At 40.0% G+C, this 26,653-nt stretch overlaps 1 protein-coding gene and 1 pseudogene across 3 annotated transcripts in view; one reads left to right on the plus strand and one right to left on the minus strand.

Moving 5' to 3' along the window:
- Positions 1–4,748, minus strand: part of Ppm1b (protein phosphatase, Mg2+/Mn2+ dependent 1B) — a 53,560-nt gene extending 48,812 nt beyond the window's left edge. For all 3 annotated transcript variants that reach the window (XM_042675389.1, XM_042675390.1, XM_042675387.1), the window contains exon 1: positions 4,323–4,748. The gene's annotated coding sequence lies outside the window, so the exon portion shown is untranslated. The remainder of the gene's footprint in view (positions 1–4,322) is intronic.
- A 19,373-nt stretch (positions 4,749–24,121) lies between these two features.
- LOC122104555 lies at positions 24,122–24,581 on the plus strand (annotated as a pseudogene).
- Positions 24,582–26,653: the final 2,072 nt, after the last annotated feature.

Here is a 26,653-nt window from a genome sequence, read left to right on the forward strand (position 1 = left end):
AAACTATGTTAAATTAGGTTGGTTATACCAACTAATATTAAAACATGACAGCTGGTTAAACTACTGGATTTATGAAGTTAAATAAATTGTTACAAAACGAATCATTATGAAAAGGTTTATGTTATACTAAGCAATAGCAAGTAATTATAGATGGCTGACATGCTAGCTAGTAAAAGTAAGACATTTACTTGAGAATTCTTCTGTCTCATGACAGCATTATTGAGAAGCAAAGTGTTTCTATATCTTATTAAAATCAAATTGAAGAGGAAAAATAAAGAACTCCAAATATAAAAAATTTTTTGGGTCCGGTTGTGGGGCCTCAACTCTGGGCCTGGGTGCTGTCCCTCAGCTCTTCAGCTCAAGGCTAGCACTCTACCACTTGAGCCACAGCGCCACTTCCGGCTTTTTTCTTTTTTGCTTATGTGGTGCTGAGGAATTGAACCCAGGGCCTCATACATGCAAGGCAAGTGCTCTACCACTGAGCCACCTTCCCAGCCCCCATATAAAAACTTTTTTAAAAAAGGTATGAGCTATCTAGGACACTAGATGTTACTAAAAATTAAATCTCAATAATGATTTTAATTGTCTGAGAAATAGATATATTTTTGAAAAACTCCCTAATATGGTTAAAATTTTGTAAAAGGTTCTTCTCATCATAACATCAACTCAGTAACCTGGTCACACCACTAAGCTGGTCTAAAGGGTGGTGGTTCTTTATGGAGTAGAATACAGAAGGAATGCTTTTAAAAATCTCTTCTCAAAACAAGTCTATACAAAGAGATTTTAAAAAATGTTTTAATTGTAAAAAGATCCCAAAATGGGGCTGGGAAAGTGGCTCAGTAGTACAGTACTTGCCTCATATGCATGAGGCCCTAGGTTCAATTCCTTAGCACCACATAAACAGAAAAAGCCAGAAGCGGCGCTGTGGCTCACATGGTAGAGTGCTTGCCTTGAGCTGAAGAGCTGAGGGACAGCACCCAGGCCTAGAGTTCAAGCCCCATGATGGACCAAAAAAAAAAAAACAAAACCAAAATACTTAATCAAAAATAGTAGCATACTTTGTCAAAAAGACCAAAAGTTATTATTTTAAATCAAAGTGAACACCTCAATTTAAAAAAATTATGAAACTCATGTGTCATCACCTGTACTTATTAGGCTGGCTGCTAGAAGCTGATTTACAAGTTGTTATTTTATACATCTTATACCATCAAGTATTTTCCACGAAAACCAAAATCTACTCTATTTTACTTTTACTATTTGAGTACAGTATAATGAAATGAGATATAATCTAACTTACATATTTGGGGGCTATGTAAATTTTCAGGAATCTTATATATATCCTCAACTGTCAATCCTCTTAAGTCAGTAATTCTGATATGATTCTCAGATAACCTTCTACATTAAAATTGCTAATATAGTGTATTCAGCTTCATTCCAAATCTGAAATTAGTTTACTAAAGAAAAACAAAATCAATGGCAAAGAGAATCACTGAAAAATCCAGAAATACCATATTCCTCTAAATTCTCTTAAGTATATTCTGCTATTAAAATTGTGACTGCACTAAATCACCGAGTTCAGGCCCCAGGATAGGCACAAATGAGCACACACAAACATACATACACACACACACATACATACATACACACACACACACTTTTATTAGTTTGATGTCACTGGTTTTCAGAAAATGTGAAGTATCATATGATATCTACGAATTTCTTATTTTTCTTTTCACTATGTAGCTAAGGCTGGCCTCACTCAACCTTTTAATCCTCCTGCCCCTGCCTCAGAATCCAGAGTGCTAAGGAAGAAAAACCACTGTTATTATATTCTATTACTAATTTCTTTTTTTTTTTTGTTGGTCTCTGGGCCTGGGCGCTGTCCCTCAGCTCTTCAGCTCAAGGTGAGCGCTCTACCACTTGAGCTACAGCGCCACTTCCGGTTTTTCTGGTGGTTTATTGGAGATAGGAGTCTCACGGTCTCTCCTGCCCGGGCTGGCTTTGAACCGGGATCCTCAGATCTCGGCCTCCTGAGTAGCTAGGATTACAGGCGTGAGCCACCAGCGCCCGGCCTCTATTACTAATTTCTATAATAGGCAAATGTCACAATACTCTAAAAGTTAAATATATAAACATTCATAAAATATAGATTATATACCAATGAACATGGAAATATGTACCATTCATACCAAGAAACATATACAATACATGTTTACCAATCAATGTAAAAGGGCATTCCACTATTGGCTCAATCATGGTATGAATCTCTATATCCTCTAAGTGATACTATTGCAAATTGTACTCTTTCAAGAGTGCCAAAAGATAGTTGATTTGCATCACAATTCAAGTTTCCATAAAAAAAAAAAATGTACATTATAGGAAACTAATTTTCGTGAGAGCTACTTTTCTGACCTTAGCAACTTGTGAATCAACTGTTCTTAGAAGCACAGCTATTTAGATACTTTACCATTTCTTCATGTGATGTTATCTTAAGGGATTTAGTAATTATGCCATATACTCACATAAAACAGTACTTCTTCACATGCTAAAAAGGCTTTCTCACCTGCCTCTGGAATATCCATAGAAATCAGATATCCAATTTTAGACTACAGGTGTTGAAAGCTCTGCTGGTCACTTTTAAGACAATAATAATCTCATCAATAAATTGAAAAGATATGTACAAGTAACTGGGGAAATATTAAAAGGCAGGAAAGCAACAAAAAAACACTAATCCATCCTAACACAACATAAAGAACTATGCAGGAACTGTTAGAAGACTTTATGAAAGCAAATGAAGAAGGAAAACACAACTTTCGAAAAAGAAACAAAAAGGACAAAGGCATTGGCAAGCCAACAATAAATGTCCCAGAAAATATGTCCTGAATACTAAATTTAATTTTTTTATTATAACAACACAAAAGACATTTGGGAAGCCTATATAAGATTTATTTTAAGATTACCAAGTTACTATTACTTCAACTACCTATGCCCTAGATAAAGTCTACTATAATCAGAATAACTAGCCTCTCTATTTACTTAGAAATGCTCTATTTAAAAGTAGGCCAACAATAGGAACTCTGCTATTGCACAACAGAGAAAGTAAATGAAATAACATCTATTAACATTCAGTGTCCATGGCATGTTCTCTCATCTCCTAGAACACACTGTGACTTACACTGTCTTCCCTGAACAATTACCACTTCTCCATCCATGCAGTAGCTTAAAAAAAAAAGAAAAAAAAAAAGTTCCTGTGTTAATCCCACAATAAACCTTAGTAATTCTCACATCACAGTAGTTGTAAACTGTTGGTAATAGAAAAAGAATGCTCTCCCCCACCAGAATAGCTACATAACGCTAAGTTAAATTCCTTAATAATCCTTTCACAAGACTCCTGCCAACTTTATTTTGATACATTAATCATGTGAAGCTTGTCTTGAAAGTTCTTTAAATTGTGACTTATCGAATCCGCTTCCTAGTTGTTTATATATTTTTTTAAGTTTTCGAACTGTTTGTAGAAGATCTTGATAGCCTTAGGAAGCATTTTGACCAATAAGCAAACGTCCTAGATCAGCTTAAAATGACATGAGAAGTCACAAAACTTCAACAAAACAAAGAAACAATTCTTTCTAACCTTCACTGGGTCTTTTATTTTTTAAAAAAATAGATTTCAGTGTTATATTCACTCTATGCCTAATAACATAATCTTATTTGTAAGGAGTTACAGTACATAAAAAGAGGCTCACACATAATGCTGGCCCTGTTCTTAATGGGTCTCCTGTAGATTTGGGGTAGACTGATGATATAGCACTTTCAATTAAGAACTTCCCAGTTAAGAATGACATCCTAGCAGGGTGAGACAAGCCGGGAATCGGCTTACGAGGAAGAAACACGACTTGAACGCAGTAAGGAGGCAGGAGGTGGTGAGAGTCATGGGCAGAAAATCGAGAAAGCTTTTAACAAGGAAGTGAAGCGGAGCGCAGAGCGGGGCAGAAGCTGACGAGGAAACAAACGCGGAAAGGTGGTGTTTTCAAACAGGGCAAGCACCGGGAAGGAAGAGTCATGGACCTGGAGAGAGATGCTGGCGGGACCAAGCAGGGAAGGGGAAGCAGTCGACTTCCAGGCGTCGGAGCAAACTCTATTCTCTCGCCCTCGAGAGCGGAGGCGGTGGTCGGGCAAGGGGCCTATCCCGAAACCAGGCCCAGCGTCCCGCTCCCCGGCTCCGCGAGCCGAGGCAGGGCAGAGGCCCCGGCTGCAGCCCGGTGGCATCCGAAGACGGTCCGGGGCCTCGGCGGTGCGCCTCGACGGGCGCCCGGCGGCCTTACCTGGGGCGAGGGAAAGAGGCGACGTTTCGGGCGTCTCGCTCGCGCCCGCGCTGAGTCCCCCGCTGCACTCAGCCCGGGCTTCCACCGGAGGCGCGACCCTGCCTCAGCGGCCGCTTTGCCCTCGGGATTTCGGCCACCGCCTCCGCGGGCTCCGGGGCTGTTTACGCCGCCCGGCCCCTCACACCACCGCCGCCACCGCTGCCGCCTTCTCTCCACCCCAGCGCCGCTGCCGACTCGGCCACCGCCACCTCCTCCGCCGCAGCCTCGTCTCTCTGGAGCATCTTCCAGCCACCGAACACGGAGAAACAGAGACTCCAGCCGCACCGGCAGGAAACTCCCCCGCAAGTGCCAGGGGGACCAAACAGTCAGAGGACCGGTGGCTTTTCCGCCATTGAGCAGCAGCCGCACGGCTCCTTCTGCAACCCCCTCCCCGCACCCTGCCCTTTCCCCGCCCCTCACAGAGCCCCGCCCCCAGAACCCACCCGTTGGGCCGTCGCGCGTCCTTTAGCCGCCTGCGATTTGCTGAAAGGCATATCAATCTTCACTCTCCCACCCAGTTCGGTTCCCCAGGTGCCTCCGTACTTCACTTTGCCCGCCCACACGGCCCCGCCCCCGAGTCTCTAATTTCCCATTGGGCACCAGTAACCACCTTCAATTGGCAAGGTTAACTATCCATCAAACACCGCCCACTGAGTGAGACCCAACCTTTCATTACCATTTACTTGATTCAGCCCCGCCTCCGCTATGTTCTATCTCCCGGACATCACGGACCAGCCCACCCTACCAGCCATAAGTAGAGCCCTCCGTCAGTCAAATTACGCCCACCTGCGCTCAGCCTCGCAGAGGCCCAGCCCCAGCCGTTTCCCTGTCTTATTGGTTCAAATGGTGGCTTGAACCCACGGGCATTGGCTTTCTGTACGTGTCCGTCAATGAACCAATTTCCAAGTCCGCCACACTGGCTTTTTTTCGTGTTTTTAAATAAAACGCGCAAAAGGCGGGGAAGCATCTGAAAAGTAATTGGATAATTTTCGAAGATGACCAAACCCAGAGCGTCTGTTCAGATCCGTCTGTTCTTCCGAGAACCGGCCTCTTTTATCTTTGACCTCTAAGCCTCGAGTAAAACAAGCGCCATGTAGGAGCCAACGGGATGTCCAGTTATAGGTGTGGAGGCTTAGTCCCACCCGGAACTGCAGGGGTCTGGTTACTGATTGGCTTACAAAGTACTCCTTAGCCCCTCATTGGAAGAAGTAAATGCCTCTCTTCGGAGTGGAGACGCGGAGGGATAACGCAGCCGCGGACAAGTATCGAACTGGCAAGAAGTGGTTGTTTTGATTTAGTCACGGGTGGGGCGCACGAACAGTGCACGCGGGAGAGGGAAACTGGGGCTGGCCGGGCTCTCGAGGAGGTGTTTGGGAAGGAGAGAGGCCCGGATGTTTCATAACAATGAAATCATTACTGACCAATCAGAACCGCCGGTCTGGGATACCTGCCCGACCCGTCTCCTGGAGGAGAGAGAGTGGGCGGGAAATTGAGGTGTCAGAAGAGGCAGAAAAACTACTAGAGAAAATGGGGCAGGTAATCCCTTCAGAAGGCTTCTGTGACGTGGAAGATTATTTTTATTTCTTCTTTGTCCCCTACTTGGCTTTTCCGTGTTTTATTTCTCAGCATTGATTTTTAAAACTGCGGCTTTGGTATCCGACGTTCACTAGATCATCCCACAGTTAATGAGCGACGGCTGCTGTGTTAAGCTGGAGATACGAATCCAAGTTAGGCTATGCAGGTTCAATGTTTAAGATGGTAAATGATCGTTCAAACTTATGTGGGGATGTTGATAAGAAGGATTTCCCACTGTGACTAAGTTTACTAAGAAACGCTTCACAAAACTAACCAAGAAGATGATTCCAACAGGCAGATGAAGGAGAATCCGGCAATTCGACTAAGGTGGAAGGTACTATCAGGCTAATTCCCAAAGCTAACAAAAAAGTGTAAGATAAACATATATATATATATATATATATATATATATTATGCAAGTGCTTTTAACTTTATTCATACTTTTGGTGTTAATTGCTTTGGACAGTTAAGCCAAGAGTGCTAGGTAACTGTAGAGAAAAGGGCAAATTTAAGAGTAGGACATTTCTGGCCATGCAGAAATCTGATTGCAATACAGGTTTTGTTTCCTTTTTTTAACCTACTAAAGTTTGCTTTGGATGGTATTCCTTCCAGCATGGTGAATAAACAAACAGCATCAGAATCATAGGGATATAGATTCCTAGCTACACTATTGCCTGCAAAACCAGGAACCCAGGACAAAGCTCAGACAAATGTATTTTTGTTTATTTGGTTGGGTATGTATAAATTAACGAATAAATAATGTATGCATTGTGCTGAGGATTGAACCCAAGGAGAAAGTAAATTTTTGAAATATTTCCCAATGTAATTTTTATACACATCAATGTTCGAGCACCTGTGGTAGGACAGGTAATGGATAAAGCCAAAAAGGCAGGTCAATAAAGAAAAAGAAGTATACTTACTTAGGCCTTACCATGCCTTTATCTTCTTTGTTATCATTGTGGGATCATATAGTTCTCAGAAAGTATTGCTTAATGATTAGTAAATCCTTAAATCACATTGCTTTTTTCCTGGCACAACTTATATAAGGGGAAGGAAATTGGGAACCCCAGCTTCCAAAATAGGAACCACGCTAAAGATCAAAGCATGAGGACACCCGGAGACCCTTGTCTTGAAAACCCAAGCAACCACTGAAAGGCAACAAAGTGGTTTCTCTCCTTGATTTCCTTCTCAGTAATGTAAGTGGGCCAATGATTATATATTGATTATGGATTCTTCCTATCACAAAAAAAACCACTGTTCTAAGTGCATACAACAAATGAAAAGAGATAATTAGACTAATTTTTGTGGTATGCATTACTTGATTAAAACACTAAAACAAGCCAGACACTAGTGGCTCACTCTTGTAATCCTAGCTACTCAGGAGGCTGAGATCTGAGGATCACAGTTCAAAGTCAGTCCAGGCAGAAAAGTCCATGAGACTTTTATCTCCACTAAACTACAAGAAAACCAGATGTGGAACTGTGGCTCAAGTGGTTGAGCACTAGCCTTGAGCACAAAAGTTTGAAATCAGTGCCTGAGCCCAGAATTCAAGTCCCATGGGTGGCAGGGAGGAAAAAAAAAAAACACTAAAGGATGAAAGAAGGCCTAACAAGATTTACAACTTTAAAAAGGAAAACTGGCATGAATCTAAATACATAATATATCATAAACATTAATTATCATAATAGGATCTGCCACTAACTAGTTGTATGACTTCCACAAACAACTACACTCTGAGTTTGGTTTATCCTGTAAAATTGGAATCATAACTTCCTCTAGAACAAGTATTGCCAATTTTTTAAATCTCTCACTTTCATAAAACTACAGCATAATTTCTTAAAAATATTTTTCCAGGGGCTGGAAGGTGGCTCAGTGGTAGAGCGCTTGCCTTGCATGCCTGAGGCCCTGGGTCTAATTCCTCTGCATCACATAAGCAAAAAGAAAAAACCCAGAAGTGGCGCTGTGGTTCAAGTGGTAGAGCACTAACCTTGAGCTGAAGAGCTGCGGGACAGCACCCAGGCCCAGAGTTCAGGCCCCACGACCAGAGAAGTGCAACTAAGGACTGTATCCCTAAATATCCTGGAGATTTGGAGATTCAGCAAGAAGTGAGCCACACATGCTGAAAAATGACCTTAAAGATCTGTAAGAAGCCAATTCCTTTTTTTTTTTTTTTTTTTTGTCAGTTGTAGGGCTTGAACTTTAGGCTTGGGCACTGCCCGTCAGCTCTTCAGCTCAAGGCAAGCACTCTACCCCTTGAGACACAGCACCACTTCTGGTTTTCTATTGGTTAATTGGAGATAAGAGTCTCACAGACTTTTCTGCCCAGGCTGGCTTTGAACTGTGATCCTCAGATCTCAGCCTCCTGAGTAGCTAGGATTACAGGCATGAGCCACCTGCTCCCAGCAGAAGCCAGTTCTTGATGGTGCCTGTGTCTCACACCTAGCTACTCAGGAGGCTAAGCTGTAGAGGTCTTAGTGTAAAGCTGAGCCAGAAAAGTTCACTACATTGCATCACCAAAATAACTAGCAAAAAACAAGGCTGTAGGTATGATTCTAGCATAAGCCTAGCAAATACAAGGTCCATTCCTGAAAGAAAAAAAGTCACTCTACTGCAGAGTATGTGTTAATACTAATTTCATCATTGAAATAGTGTTTAAAATTTTTGCCATCCTGAAGAGTACAGTCTTTTAAACTTTTAAACCATGTCATAGTAGAAGTATGTTTGGCAATATAAAGGGAAAACCTTAACTGAAAAACTAAATGTGCCTGATAATAGGAGTGATATTTTCTTACCTAATAAAAGGTTGGAAAGTAGGTGCTATATCAGTGCCTCCACAATTAGGGGTGGTGACTGGAACTTCGTATAAGATACCCAGGTTCAAGGCACTAAGAGTGATAAATCACATGACCACTTCAGCTGCAAGAGAGGTCAGGAAATGATGGGATTGATGTCATGAATTCCATAGGGCAGAAATTCACCAAGCCTCAGCATTACCTGAAGGAAAAACCCACATTAACAAACTCTTCACAGTTTCTTATTCTGTAGGGTTCAGTTGGTGCCTGAGAATTTACATTTCTGACATGTTCTCATAGTGCTTTGGTAATAGGGACCACATTTTAAGAACCACTGATTGGAGCTGTAGATGTAGCAGAGTCTAGAAAACTTGTGAAGTATTATGGTAATAGTGCTCTGGTCTAGGGACCACATTTTAAGGACCACTGGCTGGAGCTGCAGATGTAGCGTAGTCTAGAAAACTTGTGAAGTATTCATGACATCCTAGGTTCAATCCCAGCACCACAAAAGAAAAAAAAAGGAAAGATTGGAGGGAAGGGAGAGAAGGAGAGGGGAGAAGAAAGAAAAGAGACAGTGGCTTGGGCTAATCATGAACCTGGCATTGGTATATAGTACCCATGGCCACATTAGCATTTTTAAACACTTTCACAGCTATGCTTCTGTCTTATCTTTGCATAGGTGAGAAGAAAACCAAGAAGAAGTAAAATCAAGGCGCCTTGACTGACAACCAGTTTGGTTTCACATACCCAGCTCTCTTTCCAGAGGCTCTGAGATACCAAGGCTTCATGCTTTGTAGCCTCCCTTAAAATTAACGGGACCAATGTAATGCATAATACTTCAACTGAAATGTATTCTTCAGGTAATTCTTTCATTATATCATGAAATCAGTGGTACACTTAAATTTGCAATATTAAGTAGAGTTTAATAAAGTGACTATTTCCAAAAGTGCAAGCAAGGTAGAGATGAACCATAAGGTCTAGTACCCAAGGGCTAGTTACTGGGGATCATGGCATGTTATGCTAGCCTTCTATCAGAGAGATGAGGGAAGGAAGGGATTACACACACTTGTTGATAGAATGGGCTTCGGGCAGAGGGTTTCCTGACAACAACTCTTGACCAGCAAGTGTCCTGTTAGCATAACCATTGTCTAGCTGAAGTCAATGGATCAGGAGACATCTTACTATTAACTGTACAAGTCACAGCACAATATGGAGAAAGATGAAAGAGCAGTATGGCATTTAAAGGAACAAGAAGTACCTAGCACGCACATACTTGATTTTTTTGAGGGGGGAGGGGCAGCCTTGAGTTTGCTAGATAGGCCCTTTGAGCCATACACACACCTATATTTGGATTTTTTTTAGCCATTTATTCCTAATTGATCTTTTTCTATAGTTAAAGGACAATTAACTTGCAACAAAAAGAGAAATGTTTAAATTTCTAAATCAAAGTTCTCAATGTATTAGCCTAGAGACCTCCTAAATATCCATATGCTAAAAACAGTCTTCACAATAATAAAATATAGTTTGCCCATATCCCTGTCCTTCTCTTACAACTACTATATAGAGTTTCCTGGAAGGTATATAACATGATATTGTAACATGTCAATGCAAAAGAATATATATGAGAAACTAGATGTCTTCTGTTAGCTATCAAAAAGATTTGTAAAAATTTAAAACAAACCAGGAGCCAGTGGCTCACACCTATAATCCTAGCTACTCAGGAGGCTGAGATCTGAGGATCACAGTTCAAAGCCAGCCCGGGCAGGAAAGACCATGAGACTTCTATCTCCAATAAACCACTAGAAAACCGGAAGTGGTGCTTGTAACTCAAGTGGTAGAGCGCTCACCTTGAGCTGAAGAGCTTGAGGGACAGCGCCCAGGCCCAGAGTTCAAGCCCCATGAACGACAAAAAAAAAAAAAAAAAATTAAAACAATGCCTTTTATCTTACTATTTTTAAAATATGGTTGTATTTTAGCTTTTTTTTTTTTTTTTAATGTGTTTATGTGGAGCCAGGTGCTAGTGGCTCACACCTGTAAATCCTAGCTACTAAGGAGGCTGACGTCTGAGGATCAGGTACAAAGCCAACCCTGGGAAGTCAAATCTAATTAACCCTGAAATCCAATTAACCAGCAAAGGTATGGAAATGCAGGTGTGGATCAAATGGTAGAGTGCCAGCCTTGAGCAAAAATGTCTGATGCCCTGAATTCTATTCCAGTACTGGCACTAGTAAAAAAAAAAAAAAAAAAAAGTGCAAAGCTGTCCTGCAAAGTTTTCCAAATTATCTACCACAAGCTAGCTCCAAAAGTAAAGCCAAGTCTTTTAGTCTGAAGAGGATTGATCCTATCCCTATTCTCTTTGTTCCCTTTTTACCTTAATTTAAGTTTTTCTGAATTCCTCTGTCTTCTTTGAATCCTTACAAGCACTCTGCTGTTCAATCCTAGAGCGCTTTGCCTATGCTCAATGATATTTTAATTATTAGGTAATTTCATTTTCCTAACCATTTATCCCATCTGAAAGACATATATTTGAGCACATGAACACACATAAACATACAGACACACACAGACACACACACACACAGACACACACACACACACACACACACACACACACACACACACACAATTCCAAGGAACTATAAAGAGAATGCAAACAAACTTGAACAAGAAAACATTATATATCTTATATTATAAAACTCTACCTACAATTTAGGCTTTTTTCCAATTACAAATGTAGACACACACGCACACACACACACAAAACAAACAACAGAAGGTAGGAGCAGTTCCTAGACATCATCCCAACAGAAATATTTTATATTTTCATACTGTGTTAGAATTGTTATAGTAGGTCCTTTAGAAACTGCTTTTACCAAGAAGCACTGATTTCTTACTTAGACCTAAAAGTGAACTAGAAGCAGGAGAAAAGCTTGGCATTCCTGCTTTTATATTATATGTCTCCTTTTCTCTCACTTTGAGATCTAGGAAGGATAGGACTGATAACATCTTTATGACAAGAGACCAAGACACCCCTAATAGCAGAGCCTTGCAGAAAGATTGTCCCCCCACCCCTGAAAAAAATGAGCGCAATTACCTATAATAATGAGGCTGTACTCTGGAGCTGAAGTAGAAGTAGTCATCTCATGGGAAGCAGATTATTCTCCTCGAGTGATGGTAGTGATAACTTGTTCAGATATCTTTGCAGAATCATACTGTGACTAGAACTTTAATTACGCTTATTTACCTCTCTCCCCCATCCCATGTCTTCCTCTAAGCCTAAAGCTCCTATCTATACCCAGAAGATGGACTAAAATGCTTAAGTTGCTCATTATGACCAGTTGTGTTTGTGGGAAGGAGCTGGCGCATATTAAATCTCCTTTCCTTTCTCTGCCCTTCACTTCTCTCTTTCATTTGTTTATTTGATGTTTTGGGGCAAATGGCTGGACATGAATGTTGGAAACCTAGAATTAGGCCTCTGGACTAGGATTCTGGTTACATTGTTACAAGTCTTTAGAAATATCTCCTACATACATCACTAATTTGAAATTATGAAATGTATAAGATCTGCCACTAGATCTTCCTGCTTAATGCTTTAGTAAGTATAGGAGCCAGGACATCAGGGGCTCACTCCTGTAATTTATCTCTGAGGAGGCTGAGATCTGAGGCTCAGGGATGAAGCCAGCCAAGACAGACAAATGTAAGAGACTCTTATCTACAGTTATCCAGCAAAAAGCCAGAAGGTATGGCTCAACTGATACAGTGCCAGCCATGACTGGGAAAAAAATAACAGCAAGGAACCCTGAGTTCAAGCCCTAGTATCAAGAAAACGAAGAAGAGGAGGAGGAAGGGGAGGAGAAGGAGAAGGAATAATGATTAGTAATTAATAATATAGGGGTTGGCATGTAAGTCAGTGGTAGTAAAGCTCTTACCGAAAGCATGTAAAAGGCCTTGGGTTCTGACCCAGCACAAATACATATTCACACACACAAATATATGTATACACACACACATGTATATAGCATTGCTGTATCACCAATTATCAATGACTTGATAACTGTTTCACTATATAATAATTGTTTTCCTTTGTATTTAAAACCATAATTCTGTGAGGAACACTTTGCCAAAAGAAAACAGAAGGAGAGGGTAGTATTCCTGCTGGGGTCAGTAATCTCTAATCTCTAATTCAGCAAAGACATTGTTTCTTTTGTTGTACATTGTACACAGAGACTTAATAAGTATTAACTGAATTTCATTTGGAGGATTTGAAGTAGTTTGTTGGATGCTTTCCATATCCTTAGTGCTACTACCCATGGCTAGACCTGCCTTCTACCCTACCCCACTTCCTCCTAGGACAGGAAGTTGATCAAGCTATCTCTATCCTGCATGCAGTTCACACAGCTAGACACCCAAACTGGTTACTTTTACTTTATGTTTTGAAGTGAGTATATGCACATAAAATGACTGAGATTATGAGTAAAACACCATGGGAGGTATCAGAATTTTTTTACATGGAGCCTAACTATAAATGATGCAAACTACAAAATGTTTAAATATGCTTGATGGTAGAAAACTAATAACAGCCATTTAGTAAAGCAGTTAAACATTTATGCCCAAATTTATTTACATCGTTCATTTGCTTTGTTGTTTTCCTCTTGTAATAAACTATATATGCCAGGTGCTGGTGGCTTACACCTGTCATCCTAGTTACTCAGGAGGCTGAGATCTAAGGATCACAATTCAAATCCAGCCCAGGCAGGAAAGTCCATGACACTCTTATCTCCAATAAACAGAAAAGACAGAAAGTGGTACTGTGGCTCAATTGGTAAAGCACTAGCCTTGAACAAAAAGCATCTCAGAGACAGCACACAGGACATGAGTTCAAGTCCCAGGACAGGTACAAAAAAATAAACTATGTGTTACTCCAAACTCTTCATACTTTGATTCATAGCATTATTATTTTCTCATGCAACATGATGGTTTGCGCATGCCTCAATAATCTAAAGGAAGCATAGCCCTACTTCTCCCTTATTTTCCTCAGCATCTGCAACCATTCTTCCTGTCTACTTGTCTGAATGCCCTTTTCCTTCTGCTATTAAAGCTGGGCTTGAGTGCTGATCTCTAGAATCTTAACAGATGGTGAGGACACAGAAGACCAGATGATCACAGAAGTAGAGTTACAAGTTGATTATGCCAAGAAGAAGCATGCAGGGAAAAAATGGTTGCAAGAAAACTCACGAATGAAAAACTTATAGTGAAAAGGAAACACTTTGAGTGCATATTAATCTAAAAGGGTTCATAATGAGGTCCATATTTAAAGCCCTTTTGATAGACACCTAGTGTTTCTGACAAGTAGCAGACATCCAGCTAACTGATCTAGAAGCAATTGTCTTATCACATCCAAGCTACAGGAGGACGGCAACCAAAAGCATCTTACTCGATAATATTTGCCCCAAATCAAAGTTCTTTTCAAAGATAACTCAAGTCTTGGTCAGGATGCCACATTTTCTGTATTTCCCCTTTCCCAGATAGTTTTGTCAATGTTTCCTTCTGATTTTCTCTCCATTAATAAAATTAATACTAGTGGCAAAACAAAAAACAGTGCTGCAAATACCTTGAAATAGTTCACATGAGACACAAGGGGTTCATATAAACCCAATGATCATGAAAGCATTCATCAAGGTCATCTCTTTCTCATTCACAGTCTAGCATATAGTAGGCCTTCAATGCGAACTTGTTGAATAAGTCGATGGAGGGAGAGGATGGATAGATGAGGCATTTTCCCAATGAAGGTTTTTCAGGGAATATCTTTTCAGAGAACCCTTTCTCTGCCATAGAAATTATCTTATTCAATTAACATTAAACCAAGTTGTTTCTGGATTTCATAGAACCTTCAATATGCTTATGTGTGAAAAATACTGTTTTCTTTTCCCTAGATCCTATTTTTCTTGTTTATTTAAGAACAGGATACTTTTCAGATTGTAGTTGTTCCAAGTTTGACTCTACCTTTCAATGTTTTGTTGCCAAGTCATCTGGGAAACAAAGTTCACACTTCACATTACTTTTTGCCTTGATTTTTGCTTTGTTTTTTGAAAAATTTTGTGCATTTCTATTTTGAATTCCATACATTAAAGTAATTCCTAAAAATCAATTTAAACATAATTTAAGGGCTAGAAATGTTACTCAGTGGTAGAATGCCTAGCATGTGTGAGGCCCTGTGTTTAATTCACAGCAACCTCCCAAAAAACAAAATTATTAGTATTTTAAATTACCATTTTAATTTAAATCATATTTCTGAAATCATATTTTCTGAAATCATATTTCTGGTGATATAGTATTTTCCCTCACTCCTTCCCACCCCCATTAGTGCTGGGAACTAAGCCCAGTACCTTGTACATTCTAAGCACCTATAACATTAATTATTCAAAATATGTTTAAAAGAATAATTAAAATGTAATTTCAAGCCACTTGCATAAAAGTATGGACATAATTATAACTATTCTGTATTTATGTCTATTTACTTTTAGAGTGCTGGGGATTAAATCTAAGGTCTCAAATGTGTTAAGCACCCACTCTACCACTGAGCTACATCCCCAACCCTAAAACAACTTCTTTTTTTTTTTTTCTTCTTTTTTTTTTTTTTTTTTTAGTTGGTTATGGGGCTTGAACTCTGGGCCTGGGTGCTGTCCCTCAGCTCTTCAGCTCAAGGTGAGTGCTCTACCACTTGAGCCACAACGCCACTTCCGGTTTTCTAGTAGTTAATTGGAGATAAAAGTTTCACGGATTTTCCTGCCCAGGCTGGCTTTGAACCATGATCCTCAGATCTCAGCCTCCTGAGTAGCTAGGATTACAGGTGTGAGCCACCAGCACCCAATTTAGAACAACTTCTAAAAACTAAGGAAATGCATTTTGGACAAGCTTTAGAATCTTGTTTGTTCCCTCATTCATGAATAAATAAGTCTTTGATATATATTAATTCTAAAAAGAAATCAGAGATGCATAATACGTAATAGTTTAATTTTCTGAAAAACTAAAAGCTAATTGATTATCTTTGAAGTTAAAAGATCAAATAAGACCCTACAGCTTAAAAGAAAATTATCTTTTCCAAAGCATTATTTTAAAAAGCCTGCAAAATGAATAGGATAAGTTTTGAAAATTATCTTCAGATGTCTTTTATTCGGCACTGCACTTACTTTTTTTTTTTTTGTCTCATGGGGCTTAAACTCAGGGCCTGGGCACTATCCCTGAGCTTTTTCTCTCACGGCTAACACTCTACCAGTTTGAGCCACATTGCCACATCCAGTTTTCTAGTGGTTAATTGAAGATAAGAATTTCATAGACCTGGGGCTGGGAAGGTGGCTCAGTGGTAGAGCGCTTGCCTTGCATGCCTGAGGCCCTGGGTTCGATTCCTCAGAACCACATAAGCAAAAAGAAAAAAGCCGGAAGTGGCGCTGTGGCTCAAGTGGTAAAGTGCTAGCCTTGAGCTGAAGAGCTGAGGGACAGCGCCCAGGCCCAGAGTTCAGGCCCCATGACCGGACCCCAAAAAAAAAAAAAAAGAATTTCATAGACCTTCCTGAATGGGCTAATATCAAACCTCGATCCTTAGATCTCATCTTCCTGGGTAGCTAGGATTACAGGTGTGGGCCACCAGCACCCTACCAGCACTATACTTTTTAAGGTTACATTTAACACAGTAAATTTGTTATACAGTATAATGAAGGAGGAGCAGACATATTTTAAACCATAATTTTCATTGTATTATTTTTAAACAAATTTGGTTATCAACAATAAAGTTATCTTCATATATCATAGTAGTCATCTATCCAGAAAAGGACAGCCACCTTGGTGATTTTCTTAACATTTAGTTCATATAGTCTATGTCAAGATAACATCAAAAAAGGGGGGGGGGAAGGAGAAGGATTGGGATTGGGGGGAGGGGGGAGGCTGGGAAGGGATGTGAAGGGTAAACCAAAGGAGGAGGCTGCAATGCTTGGTAAGAAATGTACGCATTATCCTGCCCATGTAATTGTAACCCCTCTGTACAGTATGTTTACAAATAAAATAAAATTAAATTAAAAAAAAAAAGATAACATCAAAAAAGGTCATTATTGGGGCTGGGAAGTTGGCTCAGTGGTAGATTGCTTGCCTCGTGTGCATGAGACCACATAAGCAGAAAAAAAAAAAAAGCCAGAAGTGGCACTGTGGCTCAAGTGGTAGGGCACTAGCCTTGAGCTGAAGAGCTGAGGGACAGTGCCCAGGCCCAGAGTTCAGCCCCCACAACCGCCAAAAAAAAGGTCATTATTCATAATTTATATAAATCAATTGTAGAATATTATAATTTTATAATTAGTCATAAAGGAATATATATTGTTTCTTCTTGCTATATTTTTATGTTTTAAAAGATTACATACAGCCAGGTGTTAGTGGTCCATGTTGTAATCCTACCTACTCAAGAGGCTGAGATCTGAGGATCACGGTTTGAAGCCAGCCACAGAAAGGAAGTCTGAGACTCCTATCTCTAGTTACCCACCAAAAAGCCAGAAGTGAAGCTGTGGCTCAAGTGGTGGAAAACTAGACTTGAGCAATACAACTAAGGGACTCTTTGTTTAGGCCTATATTCAAGCCCCAGTACCAGGACAAAAAAATTATTTATTCCTACTTTAACAATTTTCTTTTACTGTACCTTTATAATGTCATTCTCTTTATTGTAAGGGTTAAGCAATTTTTGAATTTACAAAATGAATCAGCACATGTGTTCATATTTAGATGTTTGGCTTGTTAGCTATTATGAGTAGAAAATGGAAAAACCAAGATGAGGTATAGATATGATTGTTATCACACAGGACAAATACCTAGTTGGCCCCAGGGAACACAAATTTTCCAGTATCACTAAGCTAATGAAAGTACACTGCATTGAAAATGCTATGAGATTGTAGTGAACAACTTCTATTAAAAACAAGTGTGGTGTCATTATTCCCCAACATTACACATGACTAAAAATTCACTAGAATAGTAACCAGAAATGAGAGAACTATTTTGATTTGTTTGTTTGTTTTTTGTAGTGTTGGAGACAGAACCCAGAGCTTTGAATATGCTACTCAAGCACTGTTGCCACTGAGCTATATTCCCAGCCCAGGAACTATTTTTAAGCAAATTTTCTACTAATTAGCAACTTGAACCTTCTTTTCCAGTCTGCTTATTTGCTCACTATGGAATCCACTCCTCCTGTCTCATTCTGCCCATTTCGGTCTAAAGGATTCCACTCTCTCAAACTATAGTAGGAATCTTTCTGTGCTATGTAATTTAATACTTAATTATACACTGTTTTATGTTAGTCTTTGTTTTAGGCATGCTCTGAATTCTCCAGTAGACTGTAGTCCCAGAGCTAGGATTATGTATAGTGTTTCAGGTATTGCTTTTATATTAAACTTGATAGGCATTGTCATGTCTTCTTGATTTATAGGCAAGTCCATAAAGAACACTTGATACAACTGTAGCCAGAACTCAGGGCAAATGACTTTATATCTGTGTAGATAGAAAAGAAACTCATTGCACACTAATGTTTTCCAATGCTTTCAGATCCTCTGGTGACAGTGAACATAAATCCACTTAAGTCGGTTTAGCTAGATACACATCTATAATAAGCACGAAGGAGGATTTCATGGAACCCAACTGTAGGTTGGCGATTTAAACCATGAGCTAAAACTGAATTGGAAAGTTGGAAACTAGTAACTGTCTCTTTTAAAAACTGCAGTCTGTCTTTTCTCTCTGTTTTTATGCAGCTGCTTCTATATCATGCAGATATAGGCAAGTGCTCCTTATCTGTACTCCATGGCCTGGGACCCACGGGGAACTGATCCAGTCTTTAGATGCCTTTTCCAAATGTCTGGCATAGAAATGTGATTGGGCCAGGTGTAGGTGGCTCACACTTCTCATTCTAGCTACTCAGGAGGCTGAGATCTGAGGATCGCAGTTTAAAGCCAGCCTGGGCAGGAAAGTCTGTGAGACTCTTATCTCCAATAAACCACCAGAAATCCGGAAGTGGCACTGTGGCTCAAGTGGTAGAGTGCTAGCCTTGAGCTGAAAAGCTTAGGGACAGTGCTTAGACCCAGAGTTCAAGCCCCACGACAAACCAAAGCAAGAAGGAAGCAAGCAAGAAAGAGAAATGTGATTGGCCCAAGATGGGTTGGTATTGTTATTAAAATGACACTGCACTTCTGGTCATATGTCCAGGCCAGGGTAGGCACTCTTCTCAAGCCAGGTCAAACTACTTTTCTCCTGGGATAGTTGAATTGAGATCAAAACAAGGACTTAGCCTTAAACCAGGTTGGACTAATCTTCTCAGAGAAAAGGCTGTCAAGTTGGAGCTGTTGTAGGAACTGTTACAGTTCCCCAAACTGTGCCCTAGGAGGTAGAAAGAACTAATCTGATGGGAGCAAAGAACGAAACAGAGGTCCCAAGAGAAGCAGGAATAGGAAACAGAGGCCAAGTCTGGGTGCTTCGAGACTGAGTTGGTTTTGATTTCTAAAGCCCAGCTATTTTCCTACTTTAACTGCTTTGAGTAGTTAGACATCTCCACATTCCTTTTTGCTTAAATTAGCTTGCATTGGTTCCTATTTGCAACAAAACTAGGTGTAACTGAGACATCCAGATTATAGTAAGAAAGAGCCATCCTACACTTGTCTATTGGAACAAGTTGTTTGTTTTACGATGCCAGTATTTTATTGCCATGAAAAGCTTCTAAATTTATCTTGTAGAAGTCTGTGTGGCTATAGTGTACATCTGTTGGTGACTCATGGGGATTAAAAAGAATGAGAGGCCTCCATTTTCTATTTCTCACATGAAAGTTAGATGATTTCTTGAAAGAGGACAATTTGTAAAAGAAAATGTGCTTTGAATTTTTTTTTGTTTAGTATATTTGTTATGATAGCTGATGCTTTTTTCGGTTTTTAAACACATTCTCTCATTTGACCTTCATGATCAATGAAATAATTCTATTTCATAAATGAAGAAACTGAGGCTCAGAGATATCAGGGATTTATTTAATCTCAGCCTCTCCCTGAAAACTACTTCAATACTATAGATTTGCTTATTTTCAAACTGTATGTAAATGAAATCATAGAATGGGTGTAATATGGGCATGTTTATCTCCAACTGTTTACTAATATAAGATTCATCCACATGGTTGTAAAAGTAGTACTTCATTTTTCTTTCTGTATGCTATTCCTTCTTAGGAATACATCATAATTTGTATATATTCTGTTCTCTTTAGACAGTTGTATTGTTTCGGCTTGTGCTATATCTACTAGAGGACATGTGCTCTATTATTTAAATACCTGGAATGAAATTGCTAGGGAGAAGGTGAAACAGGAGAGTTTATGACCAATCTGGGCTACATAACAAAACCCTGTATCAAACAAATGGTTCAGGATTAGTTAGTTTGTAGTTGTTGTTGCAAGGCTAAAATGAAACCCAGAGCCTCATATATGCTAGGCAAGTGCTCTATCATTGAGATACACTCCAAATTCAAAAGTTCAGAATTATTAGCTGCTGCTAGGTTGTTTTCCAACATGTTTTCTTTAAATCAATTTATACTTTTATCCCATTGATATAGAAAATTTCAACCACTCCATAAGCTCATTAATCTTATCCATTCAAGTGTGTATGTAATAGGTACTTCATTGTGGTTTTAATTTGTACTTCCCTGATAACTAACTGATTTGAGCACACTTTAATTTTTACTAAATCCCATTCTATGAGAGATTTTGCTTGCTTGCTCCTCCTTTCCCCCATTCCCCCTTCTTTCCTTCCTAACTTCCTTCTTCTTTCCTTCCTTCTTCTATCCTTCTTTCTTTCTCGCTTTTTCTTTTCTTTCTTTCCTTCCTTCCTTCCTTTTTTTTTTTTTTTGTCATCATGGGGCTTTTACTCTGGGCCTGGGCACTGGCCCTCAGTTCTTCAGCTCAAGGCAAGCGCTCTACCACTCAAGCCACACGCCATTTCAAATAATGCTCTACTACTTGAGCCACACCATCATCCATGTTTTGCTGGTTATTTTGGCAATGAAGTCTTTTTTTTTCTTGCCCTTTTCACATGTTTTAATTATACCTTTATTATCTTTAAATAGCTGTACAAAGGAGCTACCATTCAACAAACCAGTTTATAATTCAATTAAAGAATTGAATTGGCACATCTAGGCAGAGGCAGAAAGTCAAGATTCAAACTCTGGTTATAGTGTCTGTAAATTCAGGCTCTATTTCAAGATGGCTCCAACCAAAAAGTTCTCAGCAATTATCATTCCCTCCAGAAACTGACTTCTATGAGTTTTGTAATAATTATTTAAATACATATAGGTGCACACATGAGCATGCACACACGTAAGCCCACCCCCATACACACATGCCTTCAACCCTTTTTTTTTTTGTAGATTCCACATTTTTAATAGAGGCAAGTTTGATTTTTTTTTAATTGTGAAAATATCGTACAGAGGGGTTACAATTTCATGGGCAAGGTAATGAGTACATTTCTTATCAAGCATTGTTGCCTCCTCCTTTGTTTCCCCTTCCCATCCCTTTCCATCTCCCCCCCCCCCCACCAAAGTTGTAAAGTTCATTTTCGACATAACATCTTGTACATCTTATTGTTGCAAAGGGTCCACCTGTACCCCTATTTAAACAATTTGTTTTTTCCCTTCCCCTCCACAAATTATACAACATCAAATACAGTGAAAACAGGGGTTATACCATGGGGGAGCCTTCAACTCTTTCAAATCTATCTAGCCACTTCATTGCCACTACCCTAATAAAAGTCACCATATTTTTCCAGTACAACTTGGCATATTTTTCATCACCTTAAACATTCATCATTCCACTGTGGTAAACATTAAACATATCTTCTTTAATTATAGTTAACTTACTAAATAAAATATCAGACTTTCTTTCTATTTAACTCTAGCTTTGTACCTGCTGGCCTATCAAACCACCTTTCCTTATACCTCATCTAAACCAGGCAATGAGTCTTTTCTTCCCAGGCTGACTTTGAACCTCAGTCCTCCAGATCTCAGCCACCTGAGTAACTAGGATTAGAAGTTTGAGCCACTATTGCCCAGAATTGACCATTTTTCTATTCGTTTGTAGGAATTTATAAATCTGAATATGAGCCTTTTGTAATATGCATTATACCTTCTCCCACTTTGTAGTTTGCATTTTCAGCCTTAACTGTCTGACAGAAGATATTGTAATCTTTTCCTGCTTCTTTTAAAAAAAAGTAACGATTTCAATCATTTGGGATAAAATCCAATGAAATATGACACAAATGGCTGTACTCTGTCTGTGCTTTGTCTTGACCATAAAAGCTAAAATCAATACAATGAGTGACTCAGTCACTCTGGACCTGCTATGAGTATATAATACTAATGTCTTTCATGAGCCTAAATTTGACCTTAAAATATAAGGAAGTTGAGGTAGAAAAGACAGAGTGAGTATATCTTTGGAAAGTGTTTTCTTCTCCGCTAGCTTTATATGGGGGCAGATATGAAGGTACCCCTCTCCTTACCTCAAACCAAAAGGAAGATGCCTCAAGGAGACATTCCAGAATTTGCCCCCTGGTAGTATGAGTGAAGCTATATGTGTGTGTACAATGGACAAAAGAGACTATGCCCAGGGAACAAAGTGGAATCCACAAAGTACTGATCATCTGGAAAAGAATCCTGTGGGTTGAAGAATCACCAGATACTCAGAATGAAAGAGCCATCAAAAGCAGACAGCTATGTATTGCTTGCATTGATTGTTATAATCTGGGTAGATGGAGGGGGAAGAGCAACTTCTGATTAAAAAAACAACCCTTAGGAGAGACTCAGCTTTGGATGTTCTCTATACCCTGGTGGAGGTGGGGGAGGGGGCACATATCAGAAGACACAGTACCAGGCATACAAGCTAGTTTCTCCTTTTCTTTTCTTTTTCTTTCTTTCTTTCTTTCTTTTTTTTTTTTGGTCGGTCGTGGGGCTTGAACTCAGGGCCTGAGTACTGTCCCTCAGCTCTTCAGCTCAAGGTGAGCGCCCTACCAGAGTCTCCTTTTCTTTTATCCTCTGTTCCCCTTGCACATAACAGAGAGATCAGAATCAGCAGTCAGCAAATGGGGAGAAGAGTGGGAGGGGAGAAGCAGGTGACAAGCTGTCTGAGCCACTTCAGGCTTCTAGGTCCAGTAAGACCGAGCTGGAAAAGTAGAAAGCTTAACTCTGAACATGTTTGGAATTTTGAAACTGCCCTCAGCATGACTGGAGCTATGTGATTAGAAGCCTAAACTGGACTCATCTCCAAATACTCTCCTTATCTGTTTCTATTCTGATACTTGATCTATTGAGCTTTCTATTTCAATGATTAAAATTTTTATCTTTAGAAAATCTGTTTGGCTCCTTATTGTATTTTTTTTTTCAGTTGTGGGCTTGGGTACTATCCCGGAGCTTTTCTGCTTTGAGCCACAGGTCTGCTCCCAGTTTTCTAGTGGTTAATTGGAGATAGAGTCTCATGGACTTTGAACCACAATCCTCAGATCTCAGCCTCCTGAGTAGATAAGATTATAGACTTGAGCCACCAGTGCCCTGATCATATTTTAAATGTAGTTATAGTATTTTGTTCCTTATTCATATTTTCAAGCCTGCTTTAATTTATTCATATTAAATATAGTAATTTTTCTTCTTCTTTTCTATATTACTGGGGATTGAATTCAGGGCTATCCCATAATGCTAGGCAAGCACTTTACCCATTGAATTCTGTCTCTAGTCCTAAAGAAAGAATTTTATGTTATGCTTGAAATAACAGTATATGAAGTCTTTGTAGATCTGATTCTATTGTTTGATTTCTGCTAGTTCTTGTCCTGAGTGCCTTATTTCCTTGTGTGGTTAGATTGATGGATAGATGGATTAATTTTTTTTTTTTTGCTTGAATGTTAAAATATTTTTTTTTCAATTCTTTTATAATGCACATTGTTACAGGTAATTTTTCCAATATGTCACAATAATACAGGAGCAATAACAATAAAAGCAATAACAATATTTTTTCTTGTAAGACACTTAATGAAACTTTCATATTTATAGATGGATTAATTTTTATTGTGATCTGAATCACTGGTCTTGATATATTCTCAGTGGATCTGATTCCTTAAAGGTCCATATTAAAACTGTCGTCTTGGTGGGAGTGATACCAACGCTAAGTTGGGAGCAGCTGCTGCTGAGGTCTTTGGCCGGTGTTGCTTCCACCTGTCCACAAGCATGGGGAATATCTTTGCAAACCTCTTCAAGGCCCTTTTTGACTAAATAAATAAATAAGTAACTAAGTAAATAAATAAATAAAAATAAATGTGCATCCTCATGGTGGGCCTGGATGCTGCCGGGAAGACAATTCTGTACAAACTATAGCTGGGTGAAATCGGGACCACCATTTCCAGCATAGGTTTCAAGATGGAGACTGTTGAATACAAGAACATCAGCGTCACTGTGTGGGATGTGGGTGGCCAGGACAAGATCCGGCCACTGTGGCACCACGACTTCCAGAACACCCAAGGTTTGATCTTCGTGGTGGACAGCAATGACAGGGAGCGTGTCAACGAGGCTGGTGAAGAGCTTATGTGGATGCTGGCTGAGGATGAGCTCCGGGATGCTGTCTTACTAGTGTTTGCCAACAAGCAGGACCTCCCCAATGCCATGAATACTGCTGAAATCACAGACAAGCTGGGGCTACACTCTCTACACCACAGGAAACTGGTACATTCAGGCCACCTGTACCACCAGCGGGGATGGGCTCTAGGAAGGACTGGACTGGCTGTCCAATCAGCTCCGGAACCAGAAGTGAACCAGAACTCCCCCTCCTCATCAATTTGTCCTCTCCACCCTCTGCTTTCCTCTCATGTGGCAAACGTGCAAGTCTGTGGTCCTGAGTGCCAGAAGCTGTGTCCATGGGTTGGTCACAGTGTGCACCATACCGTGCTGTGCATGTGCAGATGCAGCCTGCAGCCAGGTTTCTTTTTTTTTTTTCCTTATGTCTCTCATTTATTTTTCTTTTTCTTTTTTTTCTATTTTATTTGTGAACATACTGTACAGAGGGGTTACAATTACATGGGCAGGATAATGCGTACATTTCTTACCAAGCATTGCAGCCTCCTCCTTTGGTTTACCCTTCACATCCCTTCCCAGCCTCCCCCCTCCCCCCAATCCCAATCCTTCTCCTCCCCCCCCCCCCCCCCCCCCCCCGCACCGACGTTGTAAAGCTCGTTTTGGACATGTCAACTTGTACTTCTCATTGTTGCAACAGGTCCACCTGTATCCTTAAACAACTGTTTTTCCCCATCTCCTCCACAAGTTATACTGACATCAAATATAGTGAAAGCAGGGGTTATACTGTGGGGGAGGGACATACAAAGCAACAAAGAGATAATCTTATAAATGCGTTAGAAACAAATGCATAAAAAAACATTAAAATACATATCTAAGGGTTCATTTTCCTGACATCACATTATCTGACCTTTTCCGCTTGACTCATACATATACTAGATATTGCAAATAAGGGAAACCATGGGACCTATGTTTCTTTGGGCCTGGCTTACTTCACTTAATATAATTTTTTCCAAGTTTTTCCATTTCCTAACAAATGGGGCAATGTCATTCTTTCTGATGGAGGCATAGAATTCCATTGTGTATATATACCACATTTTCTTGATCCATTCATCTACTGAGGGGCATCTGGGTTGGTTCCAAATCTTAGCTATGTGCAGCCAGGTTTCTATTTAATGTAGTTTCTGTTTACACTGAGGTAGTTTCTGGTAATATGCAATATTACTCGGCTTTTTTTTTATTGTAAAAAGAATCAACTGAGAAGAGATTTGGACATGTGGGCACCTGGTCTCCAGGAGCCAGTGGGGGTAGATCAGGTTCGGAATCCATTTGGTGCTTGGTTTTTAACCTGAACTCAATGCCTTTTTTAAAAAAAATTGTTAAAAATACAAGCAGAACACATAGAAGGGAGACTCTGCCTAGTGTAGGTTTTTGCAGTAACCGCCTGAGTGATAGTCCATCAGATCAGCTAGAGACCGTGACAAACAAACCACCATCCCCTGCATGGTCACAGTAGAGTCCCCATGACTGGCCTGTCTATGGATCACCTGCATTCCATAGGGTTGTGCTTGTACTCATGCTCACATGGTCACCAAGGGGCTGGCAGGGGGCATTGCAGGGTCTCAAGGCATGGCCTCATCCTTGATGGGCCTGTGGCCTAGCAGCAGCCCATGTTCCCAATTCTGGCACCTGTTCCAAGTGCTGGCTGGAAGTCTGGGTCTAGCCAGCAGGAGTCTGTGCAAGCTGGGAGGGCCGGCCCACTCCAGACCCACAGTCTCAGAGCACCTCCATCTCCATGAGTGAAGCAGCCTCCTCCCTCAGCCTGCAAAGGTCAGATTTGCTGCTGCTACTTTTTTTTCTTTTGTATTTTGATAAACATTGAAGAAGCTGGAGCTGTTAAATTTACCTTGAGAAAACCTCAGAACTTGTTTATTTGGTGGTGTGGAACCTTTTACTGCTTTCAAGACACTATTAGTAATCGGAATCAACAACAGCAAAAACCTGTGTTCTTTTTGGAGCTGTAGCTAAAGTGATAGAATACCTGCTTAGTGCAGGTATGAGTTACATCCTCACACTGCAAAACAAATAAACCCCATAGAGAGCCTGCTTTGGGCCTGGATAAAATTGTAAAGTCCAGCTTGTGATAATAAAATCGGTGAGGAGATTTTTCTATCGTTTTTCTTACTCAGGGTTAAGTTCAAGACAGGCAAGATTGCTTTCTGTCTACTACTGAGTAAAAATTTATTTCTCTTTGTGATCTTTGGCAGTCCTAGCTTTATAAGAATACATTAGTAAGCTCTCTATGGGGTAGGGCCTAGGTATTA

This window comes from Dipodomys spectabilis, unplaced genomic scaffold, assembly GCF_019054845.1.
Source record: "Dipodomys spectabilis isolate Male_0828 unplaced genomic scaffold, ASM1905484v1 ptg000026l, whole genome shotgun sequence".
In the NCBI taxonomy this organism is placed as follows: domain Eukaryota; kingdom Metazoa; phylum Chordata; class Mammalia; order Rodentia; family Heteromyidae; genus Dipodomys; species Dipodomys spectabilis.